A 14,783-nucleotide genomic window follows, 5' to 3' on the forward strand; every position below is an offset into this window, starting at 1 on the left:
GGCCAACGACACGCGGTGTTCCCAGGCGGTCACCCATCCAAGTACTGAACGCGCCCGACGTTGCTTAACTTCGGTGATCGGACGAGAACCGGTGTATTCAACGTGGTATGGACGTTGGCGAAGAAGTGGATAAATTTTAAATTTATATATCGCTCACCACACAATTAAATGTAGTTATTATCTAACTAAATGTTGAAAATTTACATACATAAAGCAAAACTTTAGCATAATAATAAAATAAGTTAATAATAAATAAAATAACTGGCAACCAACGAATACGTCAACATGCAAAAAATTGAGCTGTCAAAGAATTATTCAAAGAAATTTATTTAAAATAATCTAAATCTAATTTTTAAACCTAAAAAAGTAAAATACAGACAGTATATAAAATAAAACAGTAATAAAATATGCGTATATAACAGTATGAACAAATATATAACTACAATATGCAGAAAATCAAAATGACAGTGTCAAAACACAATAAATAATGTAAAAATCTAAGATCATGTTGACAAGAGCCAGACAACAAGCGCACAACAATCCATCCCCGGACCCGCCGCTCAGCTCCGCCTCGCAGGCACAGGACCCCGCACAAGGAAGTAGTCTGGTGTCTGCAGCTGCGTCGAGCTCGAGCGACGAGTACTTCTCCCCGCCGACGTCGCCAACACCTGTACGTCGAGCGGGGAGACGCCGGCCACCGACGGGCTTGGGAGCCAGAGGCCAACCGGTCTCGAACAGGGTCCCCGCTTCCGGTGGTGGTGTGCAGCGCATGCGATGGACACAACCCATTAATGAAAATGTCATGCGCGCATACTATGGGGCTACAAAGGGGGGAACTAACCTCACTGCGTACCGTGTTAGGATGCTCTCTCTGTTTCAGGCGCTTGAACCAGCTGTCAACGTCTCGGCTCAACGACTGTCGGATCAGGTGCGAGTCATTCTGCGTAACAACAGGCTGAGTGACACCGTACTTGATCGGATTCGCTCGGAAACATGTAATAGCGATATCACTTCTGGCCCGTCAACGCCCGTGGTTGAGGAACCACTTCCTGCAATACCACAGGGCCCAGAACATGATGATGAGGGTGGTGGTGTCATGGCTATTACAAAAAGTAAGTACAGTGATCATTTGAGGAGCGCACTGGGGGATGCGATTGGGGAGTATCGTAACACTCCCGCTGAGCTTAGGCCACGTTTGCCACGTTTACCCATGACTAAACGGAATAGGGACCTAGTGTGCACTCTGGATTCACTGCTCGCAGATTATTTTGAGAGCAGTGAAAATCTCGAGGATACGCACTCAATTCTGTTTTGTGCGGCTGTTGCAGCATGTCGTGTAGCTGGTGTTACATTTGAAGACACCGAACGTGCTACACGACCAAAGGCTGTTGCACCGGCCTGGCAGAGCAGGATTGAGAAACGTATTAATGAGACCAGAGTGCTCATTGGAAAACTATATTGTTTTAAGGAAGGGAATACGCGTCCACGTGTAATGCGTTTCGTGGGGCGGGCGTTCTTGGGAACTGGTATCAGTCCGCAAGAATATCCATCCCATGTCGTGGAGCGTATTGACTTCCTAAAACAAAAAGTTTATGCATGGGCAAGCCGCATCCGTCGGTACAGGCGGCGAGTGGACCGTTATCACTTGAATCGCAAATTCCAGAGCGATCAAAGGTGGGTGTACAGAACGTGGGAGCGACTCGACCAGGATGTGAGCGATGGGTGCCGCCCAGATGATGATGCCACGAATACATTTTGGCGCAACATCTGGTCGGTGCCCGTCGACCACATTGAAGGTGATTGGATGCTGGAGGTCAGGCAAGCGTGCGAGCCTTTGGAAGTGATAGGAAAAATTTCCATTGCTTCTGAAGATGTAGCTGCTGCAGTTCGATCCGTTGCCAACTGGAAGTCTCCGGGACCGGACGGGCTGCATAACTTCTGGCTAAAATGGCTACGCAGCTCGCATGAATGCTTGGCATCCCAGTTCCAGTCAGCTCTAGAGTCTGGGTCGCTACCACAGTTCCTTACCACCGGAGTCACCCACCTGCTCCATAAGTCAGGTAGTGCAACGGATCCTAAAAATTATAGACCGATTACTTGTTTACCGACGGTCTATAAGCTCCTTACCGCCATTCTGAGAGATAAGATTAATAGTCACATACAGAATAATAGTATTTTGTCTGTCTCTCAGAATGGATGTAGGGGTGGATCACGAGGCACTAAGGAGCTACTCCTCATTGATATGACCATTAGCCAACAGGTTCGTCGTTCTCGAAAGAGTCTGTCGACATGCTGGATAGATTACAAGAAGGCCTATGATTCCGTGCCGCATACATGGCTCTTGAGGGTGCTGGAGTTGTATAAATTAGATACAACTCTATGCAGTTTCTTGAGATCATGTATGGGGCAATGGCGGACAGTCCTTCGCTATCCAGGATGCCGAACGATTCATGGTAATGACGAACCGATAAGGATTGAGCGGGGAATATTCCAGGGCGATAGTTTGAGTCCATTGTGGTTTTGTTTAGCCTTGAACCCCCTAAGTACTCTCTTGGAGAGTTCAAGGCTAGGCTATCGTTTGCGGAGAGGAGGTAAAGTAATATCCCACCTACTTTACATGGATGACTTAAAGCTCTTTGCACCTTCAGATTCACAACTAATGGAGTTACTAAAGGTAACAGAAACTTTTAGTAATTCTATTAGAATGGAATTTGGAGTTGACAAATGCGCGGTTATGCATGTAAAGCGAGGAGAGATTATGGAATCTGACGGATTACAACTTTCAGATTCCATAAACTTTAAGTTACTGTCCGCAAACGAATCATACAAATACTTGGGTATGTCGGAAGCGTTAGGCATCAATGTGACCGACATGAAACAATCATTGCAGGAGCGTTTCTTTGGTCGCCTGAAAAAGGTACTCAAAAGTCTTTTATCAGGTGGCAATAAGGTTCGCGCCTTCAATGGTTGGGTCATGCCGGTCTTGATGTACTCTTTCGGCATACTCAAGTGGACTCAAAAAGAACTAGACGCCTTGGATAGGAAAGTCCGTGTCCTGCTGACTGCATATCGAATGCATCATCCTCGGTCTTCGGTGATGAGATTGTACATCCCACGGAGATGTGGTGGCCGTGGCTTTTTAAATGCCAAGACCCTACATAACCGTGAGGTATACAAACTCAGGGAGTATTTTCTCCACACTGACTTGGATATGCACCGAGATGTAGTTACAATGGACAAGGGACTAACTCCGCTCTCTTTAGGCAAAGAGAACTGGCACAAACCTGTAGTATTAAGTACTGAGAACCGCAAGGAGGTATGGAAGAGCAAGGAGTTACACGGACGCTTCTATCGGGCCCTTCATGGACCCGATGTGGACTTTATGGCGTCCGTATCTTGGCTACGGTTCGGTAACCTATTTGGTGAAACCGAAGGTTTTGTCTGTGCGATTATGGATGAAGTTATCATGACGAACAATTACCGGAGGTATATTGTGAGGGATGGCACGGTGGACATATGTCGGGCGTGTCACTCTCCGGGCGAATCCCTTAGACATATTATTTCCGGTTGTTCTCGTCTTGCTAACGGAGAGTATTTGCACAGACATAATCAAGTGGCCAAGATTATCCATCAACAACTTGCACTTCGATACGGTCTTGTGGTATCAGAGGTACCATACTACAAGTATGTGCCCGACCCAGTTCTCGAGAATGGTCATATCACACTGTACTGGGACCGATCTATAATCACTGACAGGACTGTTGTCGCCAACAAGCCTGATATAGTGGTGATAGATCGGTCAGAGCGCCGCACGATAATTGTTGACATCACCATCCCTCATGATGAGAATCTCGTGAAAGCTGAGAAGGATAAACAAATAAAATATCTTGACTTAGCTCACGAGGTTGTCGACATGTGGGATGTGGATACAGCAGTTATTGTGCCGATAGTTGTTTCAGCGAATGGCCTAATGGCCAAGAGCCTCGACCAACATCTTAAGAGACTCTCGTTAGACAGCTGGGTCAAGGGCCTGATGCAGAAGGCAGTACTCCTCGGCACGGCGCGTATTGTGAGGAAGTTCCTCTCTTTGGAGCCCTGACCACTGGTGGCTTAGACCCTGTTCCCGTCACTGGTTGGCCTCTGTATTTTATATTTTTAAATATATTTTATACATATGTTTGTATTTTATATTTAAAAATGTAATATAATATGAGTAAAAATAAATAAATAATAATAAAATAAAATAATTTAAATACTAACGGTCCGTCCCGGCTTTCGTACGGACATAAGTTTCATTTTTATATTTTTACCCATTTTTTTTAACAAATTATTGAATAATTATGTATCTATTTTTGCTTACAATCCGAATTTGTTCATCATTTTTTATGTTCTATTTTTTTACAAATTAAATTCGGAATATTTTTCAAATGAAATAACCGATTTAAATAATTCAAAATTTACTCTATATGAATTTAAACAGACTTGAAAACAATACGATTTATTTGAATAAGCATTTAAACACAATAATATTAATAACATGGTTTAATTTTATTTGTTATTTCTATTATCTTTTAAAATGTAAAAAGTGGTTTTGAGGCATAAAGATAATAAATAGCTGGAAATTTTAATCGTATTGGTATCGTTTTTATGATAAGCTTAAGTTAGGTTATTACTGCTACTCAGGGAAAATGTAGCTTCCTAATGGTGAAATAAATATTGAAATCGGCACAGTAGCTTTTATATTATTCATAAACACACAAAACTACATTTTTTTTCTTCATAATATTAGTACATACTTATAGAGTTAGATTTTTTTGGCTAGAATGCAATCAAGAAAATTCACGTGAATTACTTAATGGATTTGATGATTTTTTTGGATTCATTAACTACAAATAGTTCCTAAAAATTATAAATCTCCATCATATTTTTACCGAAGTTTTATTATATCTATACAATTTTCAACATTTATGTAGTATTGAAATTTAATTGTATGATAAGCGGTATATACACTTAAAATTTGTCAATGCATCAGCCAACGTCCATACCACGTTGAATACACCGGTTCTCGTCCGATCACCGAAGTTAAGCAACGTCGGGCGCGTTCAGTACTTGGATGGGTGACCGCCTGGGAACACCGCGTGTCGTTGGCCTTTTTGCAGTTTTTTAATTAATTTATACTATACCAAAAATAAGTTTATAGTTTTTTTGGGGAAAGTAAGCATTATTTTATAATTTCTTTAATATTATTATAAAGGTTGTAATCATTTCTTTTTTTAAATATTTCTGACGCTGATCTATTATTAAGTTAGGGACATTAAGTAAACGTTTCTGTATGTAAAGTCATTGTTTAAATAAATTATAACTATCTTTAATACATGATTATAAAAAGATATTATGAACAACTAACATTTATTGCTTTAATGTTGTCTTAAATTTTCCCGATTATTACACATTGAAATAAAAGTAGTTATAATGGATTTGAAAGTCTACCCGTGACCACGAACGCTGTAAAGTGCTCGAAACGTCGGGATATTAAAAAAATAATTCAATCATCAAAATCAAAAATCAAAATATACTTTATTCAAGTGGGCTTTTTCAAGCACTTTTAATATACGCGATTCAAATCCGTTATAACTAGTTTTATTTCAATTTATTGATTTATACTAAATGCGCCTGATCATTTATTTTACCAATGTTACTCGACTACGTATCTTCATATTCTATTTTTAGAAATTATAAATATAATTTACTTAAACTAGCCACTTATTTACCTTCAATTATAACTTCTAACCTTCAAGTAGATATATTAATATTAAAATTATATTTTTGTCTAAGTATCCATGACTTATGTAAAAAAATATTATATGTGAGTATTTTTTTTAATTCAATTGAACGACTTGTTTTAATTATCTATAAAACTTGAGTGATTAATATAAAACCTCCTTGGATACGGGTAAGGTTTCAAATTCCAGTTTTAATCTTTTCTTTTAACGAACTGATGCTCGAATACCGTTAATTAATGGTGACTTAACCCTTCAACTGCAAGGCTAAATAAATCACAATACCGAAAAGGTTCTCAAACTTTTGCGTGTAACATTTTGTAATTTGCATGTTTCTGAATAATCCAACATTATAAATACTTACAAATATAATAATTATTGCTATATTTTCTGTTATTATATTACTTTTGTTAAAAAATGAGACACTATTTTATTATTTGACAATAATTTCACATATTCAATGTTCTATTCGTTATATTATTTAAAATTAGTAAAATGGGTATATAAGATTCTAGTTATTAATAAATATCATATGTATTTTAATAAATAAGCGATAAGACCGCCTTTAGGCACCATGTACTTATTTTATGTTTTGTATTTCCCCTTTTTTTCCATGTGTTCTGCAATAAAGCATTTTAAATAAATAAATAAGAAGTTGTATTGACTTATTATCTTTTATTTTTAGCTCTGTTTCATAAAAATGTTTGAAACTTTGAGCATCGTTTATATACGACCCTCCATCATGCCACTGATTCATCTTAACCCGTCACCGCTGATGGATCAAGATATTAATACCCAGTGCGTGGCGAATTTGACCAGCGTTAACCCTTTCTATGCATATTAATTGTATCAGCTCAATGCTTGGAACTTGGAGCTTTATATTTATATAATTATAATTATAAAAATGACTCGCTTTTTTCAAAGATCATAGCAACCTTTACATTTTTTTTTATTTACTACATAGACTACAATTTAACATTAAAATAAAACAGTAATGTTCGTACTAAAAATATCTATTATCCTATTGAGTCGAGATGTCCCAGTGGTTAGAACGTCAAAGGCAGAGGAGGCCTTTAGCCCAGCAGTGGGAATTTACAGGCTGTTGTTGTTATACCTATTATTAGGTTAATAATAATTACTTCTTATAAACTAGTAGTCATATTGAATTATAATTTTAGGTACAGGTCTGGTGTATTGTTAACTTTTTGTTTCAAAATAAGAATGTGTGACATTTAAAAAAAACAACTGAAAATCAAGTGATCAACATTACCCATCACTGTCAAAACTCAGTTTAAAATACAAAACATCTAATAACAATAGACGATGGCATGAAATTGCACCCACCCACATAGATTAATGACATCCACGACCAACAATGGAATAAGCCGTTTTTTGTACGATCCCTTTTCGATTTAACAGCAATTAAAAAGTTCTACAGAGCTTCTAAAGGGTTAACTTCATTTGCGAATAATTGGTCTTGTTCATAGATTATAAGCGATCGTTTTGCATTTACGATCAGATGACGATAAGATTTTGACGCAATCGAATGATATATTTAAAATTGGAATAACATGATCCAACTTTAAAATATTTAAATTTAGAACAAAACATTAAAATTGAAAGAAGAAGGTGATATGCGACTTTAGACATAGTTGATAATAAATCATTACTCAAACACGTAAGAATAATGGCATCTTGCATTGCCAATTCTAGTTCTAAATTTAAGCTATAATGCAAACTGACTTTCAAGAAGCTTGCTCGGCGGTCCATTTATTAATAATATTCCTATATAGATATCAAAATGTAGTTTTAGTTCATTTTTAACATTTTATGAAAAATATGAAATATTTTCCCGTCAAAACTAAATGTATCAAATTGAATAAAAGACAGATTTTTGAATTAATTCTTAAAGAGTCGACAATGGGGTTTTCTTGTAATTGATTCATCACGCTTCCGGGATTCAGAAATTGTATTGCAGTTGAGGGTTAAGTCTTTGTATCTCTGAATACAATTTTCTGTAAATTGTTTGCGGGTTTTTCAGGAGTATTTCGAATTGGGGAGTAATTTAATTAGATTTGTAAAATTCAATAACGATTTATTTGATAACTTATTTAAAATACATATTTTATTTAGCTAGTAATAGTATGTATGATATAGTATAAATTATGTTATAATTATAGGATAAATATAATAATAAAAATATACAAAATAAAAATACTCCTTCGAGCCGGATTTGAACCAGCGACCTATGGATAGCCATGTCAGTAATTCTACAGTCCACCGCTCTACCAACTGAGCTATCGAAGGTATGTATAGACCGTCGAAATTTTGTAAGATTATCTTAAGCTTAACCGGGCTATTGATAACAGGTGTGTTTAAATTACCTAAATTGAACGTATACAATATTTTTAACAATTCACGTATTCCAAATGTGAGTACATCAATACATTTAGATTTGCAGTTCACAAAATGACCTGGTGAGTCTAACAGGGTGAAATTTTGGAGAGGAATTCCTTACGTTATGTGCGTACTACATACAATATGATGCTTTCCGCAAAGGTTAGAAGAAGTATTTTAAATTGCTCGTATATAAAAGTGCTGATTTTGATTTTAGGAATACTAATAATAATCTATACAAATCAATTGTAAAATAATTTTGATCAAAGAAAAACATTTACATTGTAATGTTATTATGTGCCCTAAGTCGAAATAAATACACAGGCGAATACTGCTTTTGAAAAATAAATGCGAACTTACCACAAATCACAAACGATTAGGAGAGCAGGTAGAGACAAAATGGCGAACATCAAGATAACAACATCAGGCTGCAATCAGAATCCGTATTCAGCGTGTATATTTCATCGAGAGAGAACCACTAAATTATCTAAATGGAGATCGCTCCCCAATCAGGAATCAACACTGAGAGAAATGCGGCTGGAAAAGATCAAAAAATGTTCAAATGTTCCGTTACCAAACTCAATAATTATGTTTTCTAATGCAATAAAAAATGAAGACAATAACTAGTATTGTTTTTATCACAGCTAAAATTGTATTAATTAAAAAAAAAAAAAACATTCAAAAAAGTCAAATGTAGGACGGGTTAATTAACAATCTCAACCTCAGTCAATTGACAAAAAAAAATAAGACAAAAATTACGCCACTTCTAGTAATAATTACGGAGAACATTTTCAAAACCGGATGTACTGCGATCCCAGCAAAGATGGCGGAAATTCGTCGCGCCTACTGTCATGGCCGCCGGAAGTCCTCTTGCCATTTGATAAATAGTTGTTCTTCAACAGTTTTTCTCATGCAAATGAGGGGTCGGATGACGGATGGTGTTTGTCACAATTTTCTGGGATGGATTTAATTTAGGATTGCATTGGGGCGACTAATCTAGCCGGGATTGCTGATTGCGCGTTCCGTGTTTTGCATTTTGCGGGACGAATGAGGAAGCCCAAAATAAGCGAGCCTTTTCTTTAAATTCAGGTGGAATACGAAATTTATACGGAGAATAAATGTACCCAAATGAAAAGTTTGGAATGTTTCCAAATTGTACAATGCCATCTCCAATCTTCAATATTAATAGCTGCGGTAATCCAGTGGAAGTGCTTTAACACTTTATATTACTACAAGTGATATATTGTATCACTTGTGTAGATCTTGCGTGTTTTAGAAACCAACTGCAAAATAACCATGGTAGCCAAGGTAATAAATTGGTGGACCATTTGGCTCAATTGACAGTCTATCTCTGTGAAAAAATGGGAAATTAACTAATTACCCAGTGATGATAGATAGACTTTTTCATATATATTGGTTACTTTTTATATATATGTAATTGTTAACATTCATTTCATATTGGACGCTTTATACGTCAAAGACTGCCACTGACCAATCATAATTTAGATTAAAGGAAAATTAGCCAATCATTCTTTGATCAGCGTTGATCGTTTATATAATATTTTTTATTACGGTAGTTTGTAAGTTTAATACATTTTATTCTATTTTTATGAACAAGTAAGTAAGTTATCAGTTTTCTTGTCGACATCTGACCAATAAGCTTTACTGTTTGATATATTACTTAATGTTCTTTATTTAATTTAAAAAAGGGAAGAAAAACGTTTTAATATATTAAGAATGGTTAATACGATAAACATAAAAATTGTCATTTAATCTTATATATTAATACCGTAATCCAATTTTAGTGCCCATGATTATGGGACGTTAGCTGCACGGAGAACATTGGTTATGGTCTCATTTTGAAGAACTCTTGTCGTAGATGTGCATAAAAATAAAGATTATCTATGATTTCCTAACTAGTTCTGATTTAGCAAAGTATTATTTGTATATTAGTGAGCAGAAAAAAAACTTATTAGTATACTACTTCGTCTGTATGAGAAAAAAAAAATGAAAAACGAAAACAAAATTAAAGAAAATTGCTATAGACAAACTCCAATTATTTTGAAAAACGCGACATTTCGAGGGAGATCTAGTCAAATTGTTATTGTTAACTAATTATTTATTAAACATTATCTGTATTAACAATTTCGTGCGGTCTGCGATACTCCCGATCAAAATCTATCCACAATTATTGATCGATTAAAAATTTTGCTACACAAGTTACACAACACATATTAGCAAAATTCGTATCAATATATTAGATTAGTGAAATTCTATGACAATTCAGCGGGCGACCATGTTTGAAGTTTAGTTTTCACTTCTTTTATAAAAATAGTTATATTAAAAGTAATAGACAAACCGTTTACTTTAATTAATGACCCGAGAGAAGCCGGTTTTTCATTTAGTCTTTATAATAATTTTGTTCGGTTACTCGAGGTACTAGTAGTAATACATGAACAGTCCCGCATAAATCGCGAGAAACATAACTAATAGCTAAGCGCAGCTGTCACTAACTTTTACCTACCGTTACATAGTATTATTCAAATGTGAGAGTATTCTACTAGTACGTAATATTTGCCGTTGATACCTATTATAAATAATGGAATTGAATTCCAAATTTCAAAAAAGGAACGTATTAATTATGGAGAAAATTTTCGAATCAATGTGTGTTTTAAAAAAGAAACCGTAAAGGCAGAATTAATGTAATTAACTATTTTAATTTAAAAACATGTTATATATCTATTCGTTTAAATAACTACGTAATGTAAGTTTTTTAATCAGATCATTAAGTTAACATTAGATCCGGGGATTACCCAATACATACAAAAACGATCTTTATAATATTAGCGTAGATTAAAACAATTATAAGAAGCAATTTCTTTAAAATCTATTGTTCGATTCCACATTTGATAAATATAAAACAGCATGTTATTCAAATTCGTTATTGTCTGTCAATAATTTGACATTTCATTTTGAACACATTAAAACGATTTCATCTTACATTTACACGTTTGAAACACACACACACAAGTTTGAGAAAGATTAATCTATAATTTTTCACATACTACATAGAAATGTCACAATAATAATGTCTGATTAGTTTTTGCACCCACATAAGTGTGCGCTTATAATTACAAGGTGTGGTCACTGGCCATACCGTTCGTGGTTAAAGGTCACGGCAGATGTTTAAACGGTAATGTTAGCTGTAACGCACCACTGGGCGGTTTTTCTTTGAATATTTTCTTTAGCTTATGGTTTTTGTTAAGCGATTTGCGTGTTGTATCAAAGATGGCACGTGCGATTTGTAACAATATATTTTTTTTAATTGTTAATTGTTTAGTTAAAATCTATATTAGAAACGTGAAAATAACTTTATCTAGCTGTTGATCTTTCATGGCCAAAATGCTGAACCAAATTTGATGACATTTGGTATTAAGCAAACTCGAACTCCGAGAAAGGACATAGGCTACTTGCCTGACACATGACAACCGACAGCCTAAAACGCGAGTGTTAACGAGAGTCTCTGAAAATGTAAGTAAGATTTAATTAATTATTTATTTAAACATTTTTTTTTCTTGTTACGTATTTCTTATATCTATATTTTTTGGTAGCTGTAACCGCATTATTGATTTATCTACAATGTCAATAAATAGGAAATAGATTAGTGGTGTATCGCTGTATAATATTAATACTAATTATGCAAAAAAGTTGCACATTTCTTACTTTCCTAGGTATTCAACGTTCATTCAAGATTTTGCACCTGTCTATCATTAAAAATGTTAATATGTGTTCTATGATGAAGACATAAAGTTCAAAATTGAATTATAGTTAGTGGCTAGGGTGACCAGGTGCTTATACGCTCGGTAGGACACGATGAAGGGTGCATATCATTGTTATGACTCACTATGTTCTTAAGGTCAAAGAGACACGTGGTCAGTTTTTTTAAACATTGATTACTGTAGCGTATTGTTTTTTATGTAAACCGCCCTATTTCATTCCAATTATAAAAAATTATAGAAAGTAATTTCCTACTTTAACCGTTATTTAACTAACCGTTTTCCTTGTAATTTTTTCGCTATAATAAGTTCTAAATTGTGTACGGAACTCTTCGATAATGTTATGAGCTCTTAAATTAAATTCAATACAAAGCAGCACCACCTTAAATTGACCTTAATGTATGCAATAAAAATAAATTCGAAACGAAAATATATTCATTCGAAACTGATCCTTATGTCATTAAGAATAAGCATTGTGAAGTATAAATAGAACAGGGGTCAGAGGTATTATCGAGAGTCCAGCGAAACAAGGCGTGGTAAGTCAATACGTTAATCTACATAATAAAAGGAATGTTTAAAATATGCGGCGTGCGCGCGCTCTCTTAATTGCTCTTAGCTGGCGGCTATCAATTGCGAAATAGGAAAAAACTGTCCACTCCATTTGGTTGTATGAATGAGTTTTAGGAATTTTTAACAGGGATTTGAATGGAGCTATTCGAATTTTGATTCGTTTATAGAAATATTTTCCGTTTTTATTCGTGAAAAGACTGGGTAGAATCTGTGTAATGTTACGGCTCAGGTTAAAAATCGTATGTATTGAAACACATATAAGCAACATGCAAATATGATTATTTTTTAAGAAAAATGTCAAATGAATAGAGTAGCTTACTGATATATGATTTTAAACTGATTATCATACTTAAACGTCTTCATATTTATTTTTATTAGGTTAAAGAAAAAGATAAAGAAAGATAAAAAATAAAAAGCAAAGATTAGTATAAGACTACTCCATGCCATCAAAATCTGTCTCAATAAAGGGGTGTACGTCCATCTAGCTTTTGTCCCGTCCAAATGACCCCAAATAATAATCATCTATTCACTGTCCGCTCTACTTTCCCATAGCGAAGATACGGGCACTTTGATTTGCGTGTATTTGAATGCGATCGTTTTGAATTACACTTAATTAAGCAAGGAATTGAAATTGCCGGACTCCATTTGTTTGCTTGTCCTCTAATTAGATTCTATCCATTGATAATGATTTCATATGGTTATAATTTTCGCTGTTTAATTAAAGCATATTGCGCTAGATATTATTGAATGTATGTTTGAAAAGGCGTCTTATTAAAGTTCAAATTATTTGAAAATGAATATATGGGTGAATTTCAACAGGTCCAATAAAATCTTCATTTCCGTGGATTTTTTATTCTGCAACTTTAGAACAAGAAAAAATAGTGTTTATTCAAGTTTTTGATAATATATATATTCTTGCTTAATATCTAGCAGATAGCTTAAAAAACTAACTAGATATACAAGATAAAAAATTTCGTGCCACAGCGATGAAACATGGATGCACGGCAATGAAACATGTGTCCACGGCAATGAAAGAACTGTGCCACGGGAATGATAGAATCAATCCACGGTAATGAAAAAATCCAATAACACATGATATTTTTATATGTATTTAATACTTACCTGGGATGGACACATCCCTGTCTCTGAGAGGGAAAGGCATACACATACACATGCACTCTTTTTACCCTTTTCTCAATAATCTTCTTGAATAGGAGTAAAATTAAACAAAATTTTAATAGAATCAAAGCAACACAATCATTTATTTTAAGTTCTTTCACACAAAAATTAACAGAACAGAAATTAACAAATAAAAATAAACTTTTCTAAAGTATGCAATAGCTAATAATTGCTAACAATATATACTTATCACAACATAATTTTACAATTCGCGAATAAACAATTATTTATTATGATTTAATCAAGTCTGGACAAATCGTAGGGCCTACCTAATCACAGCCTTATTATCAACATAATATTTTTTACCTTTTCTCTATTAAATCTTATATTACAGACTTACAGTATTGGATTCAACAAGATTACACCCTTTGTCTACGGTTCGTTTTTAGATATGATAGATATGTGTAGTGTAGCAAGAAAGATAAACCATACAAAAGGGCGTGAACTTGGTATGTTCATCGTTTTCCAAAAAAGAAATCTTATTATAGAATACAATTAGCCTTTCTAATTAACACTAACAGTATAGCACTGTTAACAGGAATATCAGCCTTTCAAATTCAGTCGTCTCATTATTATTATATATACTTCAATATTAACTTAGATCACAAAGATATATTTTTGCACATCACAAATCAAAATAGCCTATTCATCTTCTTTTTTAAATACTCCTCTCGTAAAACAGGGTCGCTTCTTAATTTTCACGTCGCTTTTGTTCGGCCAATCTTCTTCTTTCCTTTCTCTCCTCTTCCGATAGTTTCGGTTTAGGCATCTTGGTTTTCTAAAAATAAGCAACCCATTATTATGTTTATAATTAGACTCTAATATATGTGTGTGTGACTGTAAGTTTGTGCGTGTGTGTGTGAGTCTTTGTGCATGTGTAAGTGTGTGCGCGATTGTGTGTGCGTATGTTTGAGTGTCTATTGTGTCCAAATGTATATAATTTCGTAAGGTTAACGTGGAGATATATTTTTGTAGTTGAATGTACACTACAGATTGTTTCTTTCCTTAACCATACCGTGGCGATGAAAACATAAGTCACGGAAATGAAACAACTGGTCATGGCAATGAAACTACATTGTTT

At 34.7% G+C, this 14,783-nt stretch overlaps 3 non-coding genes across 3 annotated transcripts; 1 reads left to right on the forward strand and 2 right to left on the reverse strand.

Annotated features, from left to right (window-relative positions):
• LOC124539129 lies at positions 1-119 on the reverse strand. Its single transcript, XR_006967013.1, has one exon. It is a non-coding gene; the product is annotated as a 5S ribosomal RNA (ribosomal RNA).
• Positions 120-5,031: 4,912 nt separating this feature from the next.
• LOC124539130 lies at positions 5,032-5,150 on the forward strand. Its single transcript, XR_006967014.1, has one exon. It is a non-coding gene; the product is annotated as a 5S ribosomal RNA (ribosomal RNA).
• A 2,848-nt stretch (positions 5,151-7,998) lies between these two features.
• Trnay-gua lies at positions 7,999-8,087 on the reverse strand. Its single transcript is given in 2 exon segments — positions 7,999-8,034; positions 8,051-8,087. It is a non-coding gene; the product is annotated as a tRNA-Tyr (tRNA).
• Positions 8,088-14,783: the final 6,696 nt, after the last annotated feature.

This window comes from Vanessa cardui, chromosome 21 (genome assembly GCF_905220365.1).
Source record: "Vanessa cardui chromosome 21, ilVanCard2.1, whole genome shotgun sequence".
NCBI lineage: Eukaryota > Metazoa > Arthropoda > Insecta > Lepidoptera > Nymphalidae > Vanessa > Vanessa cardui.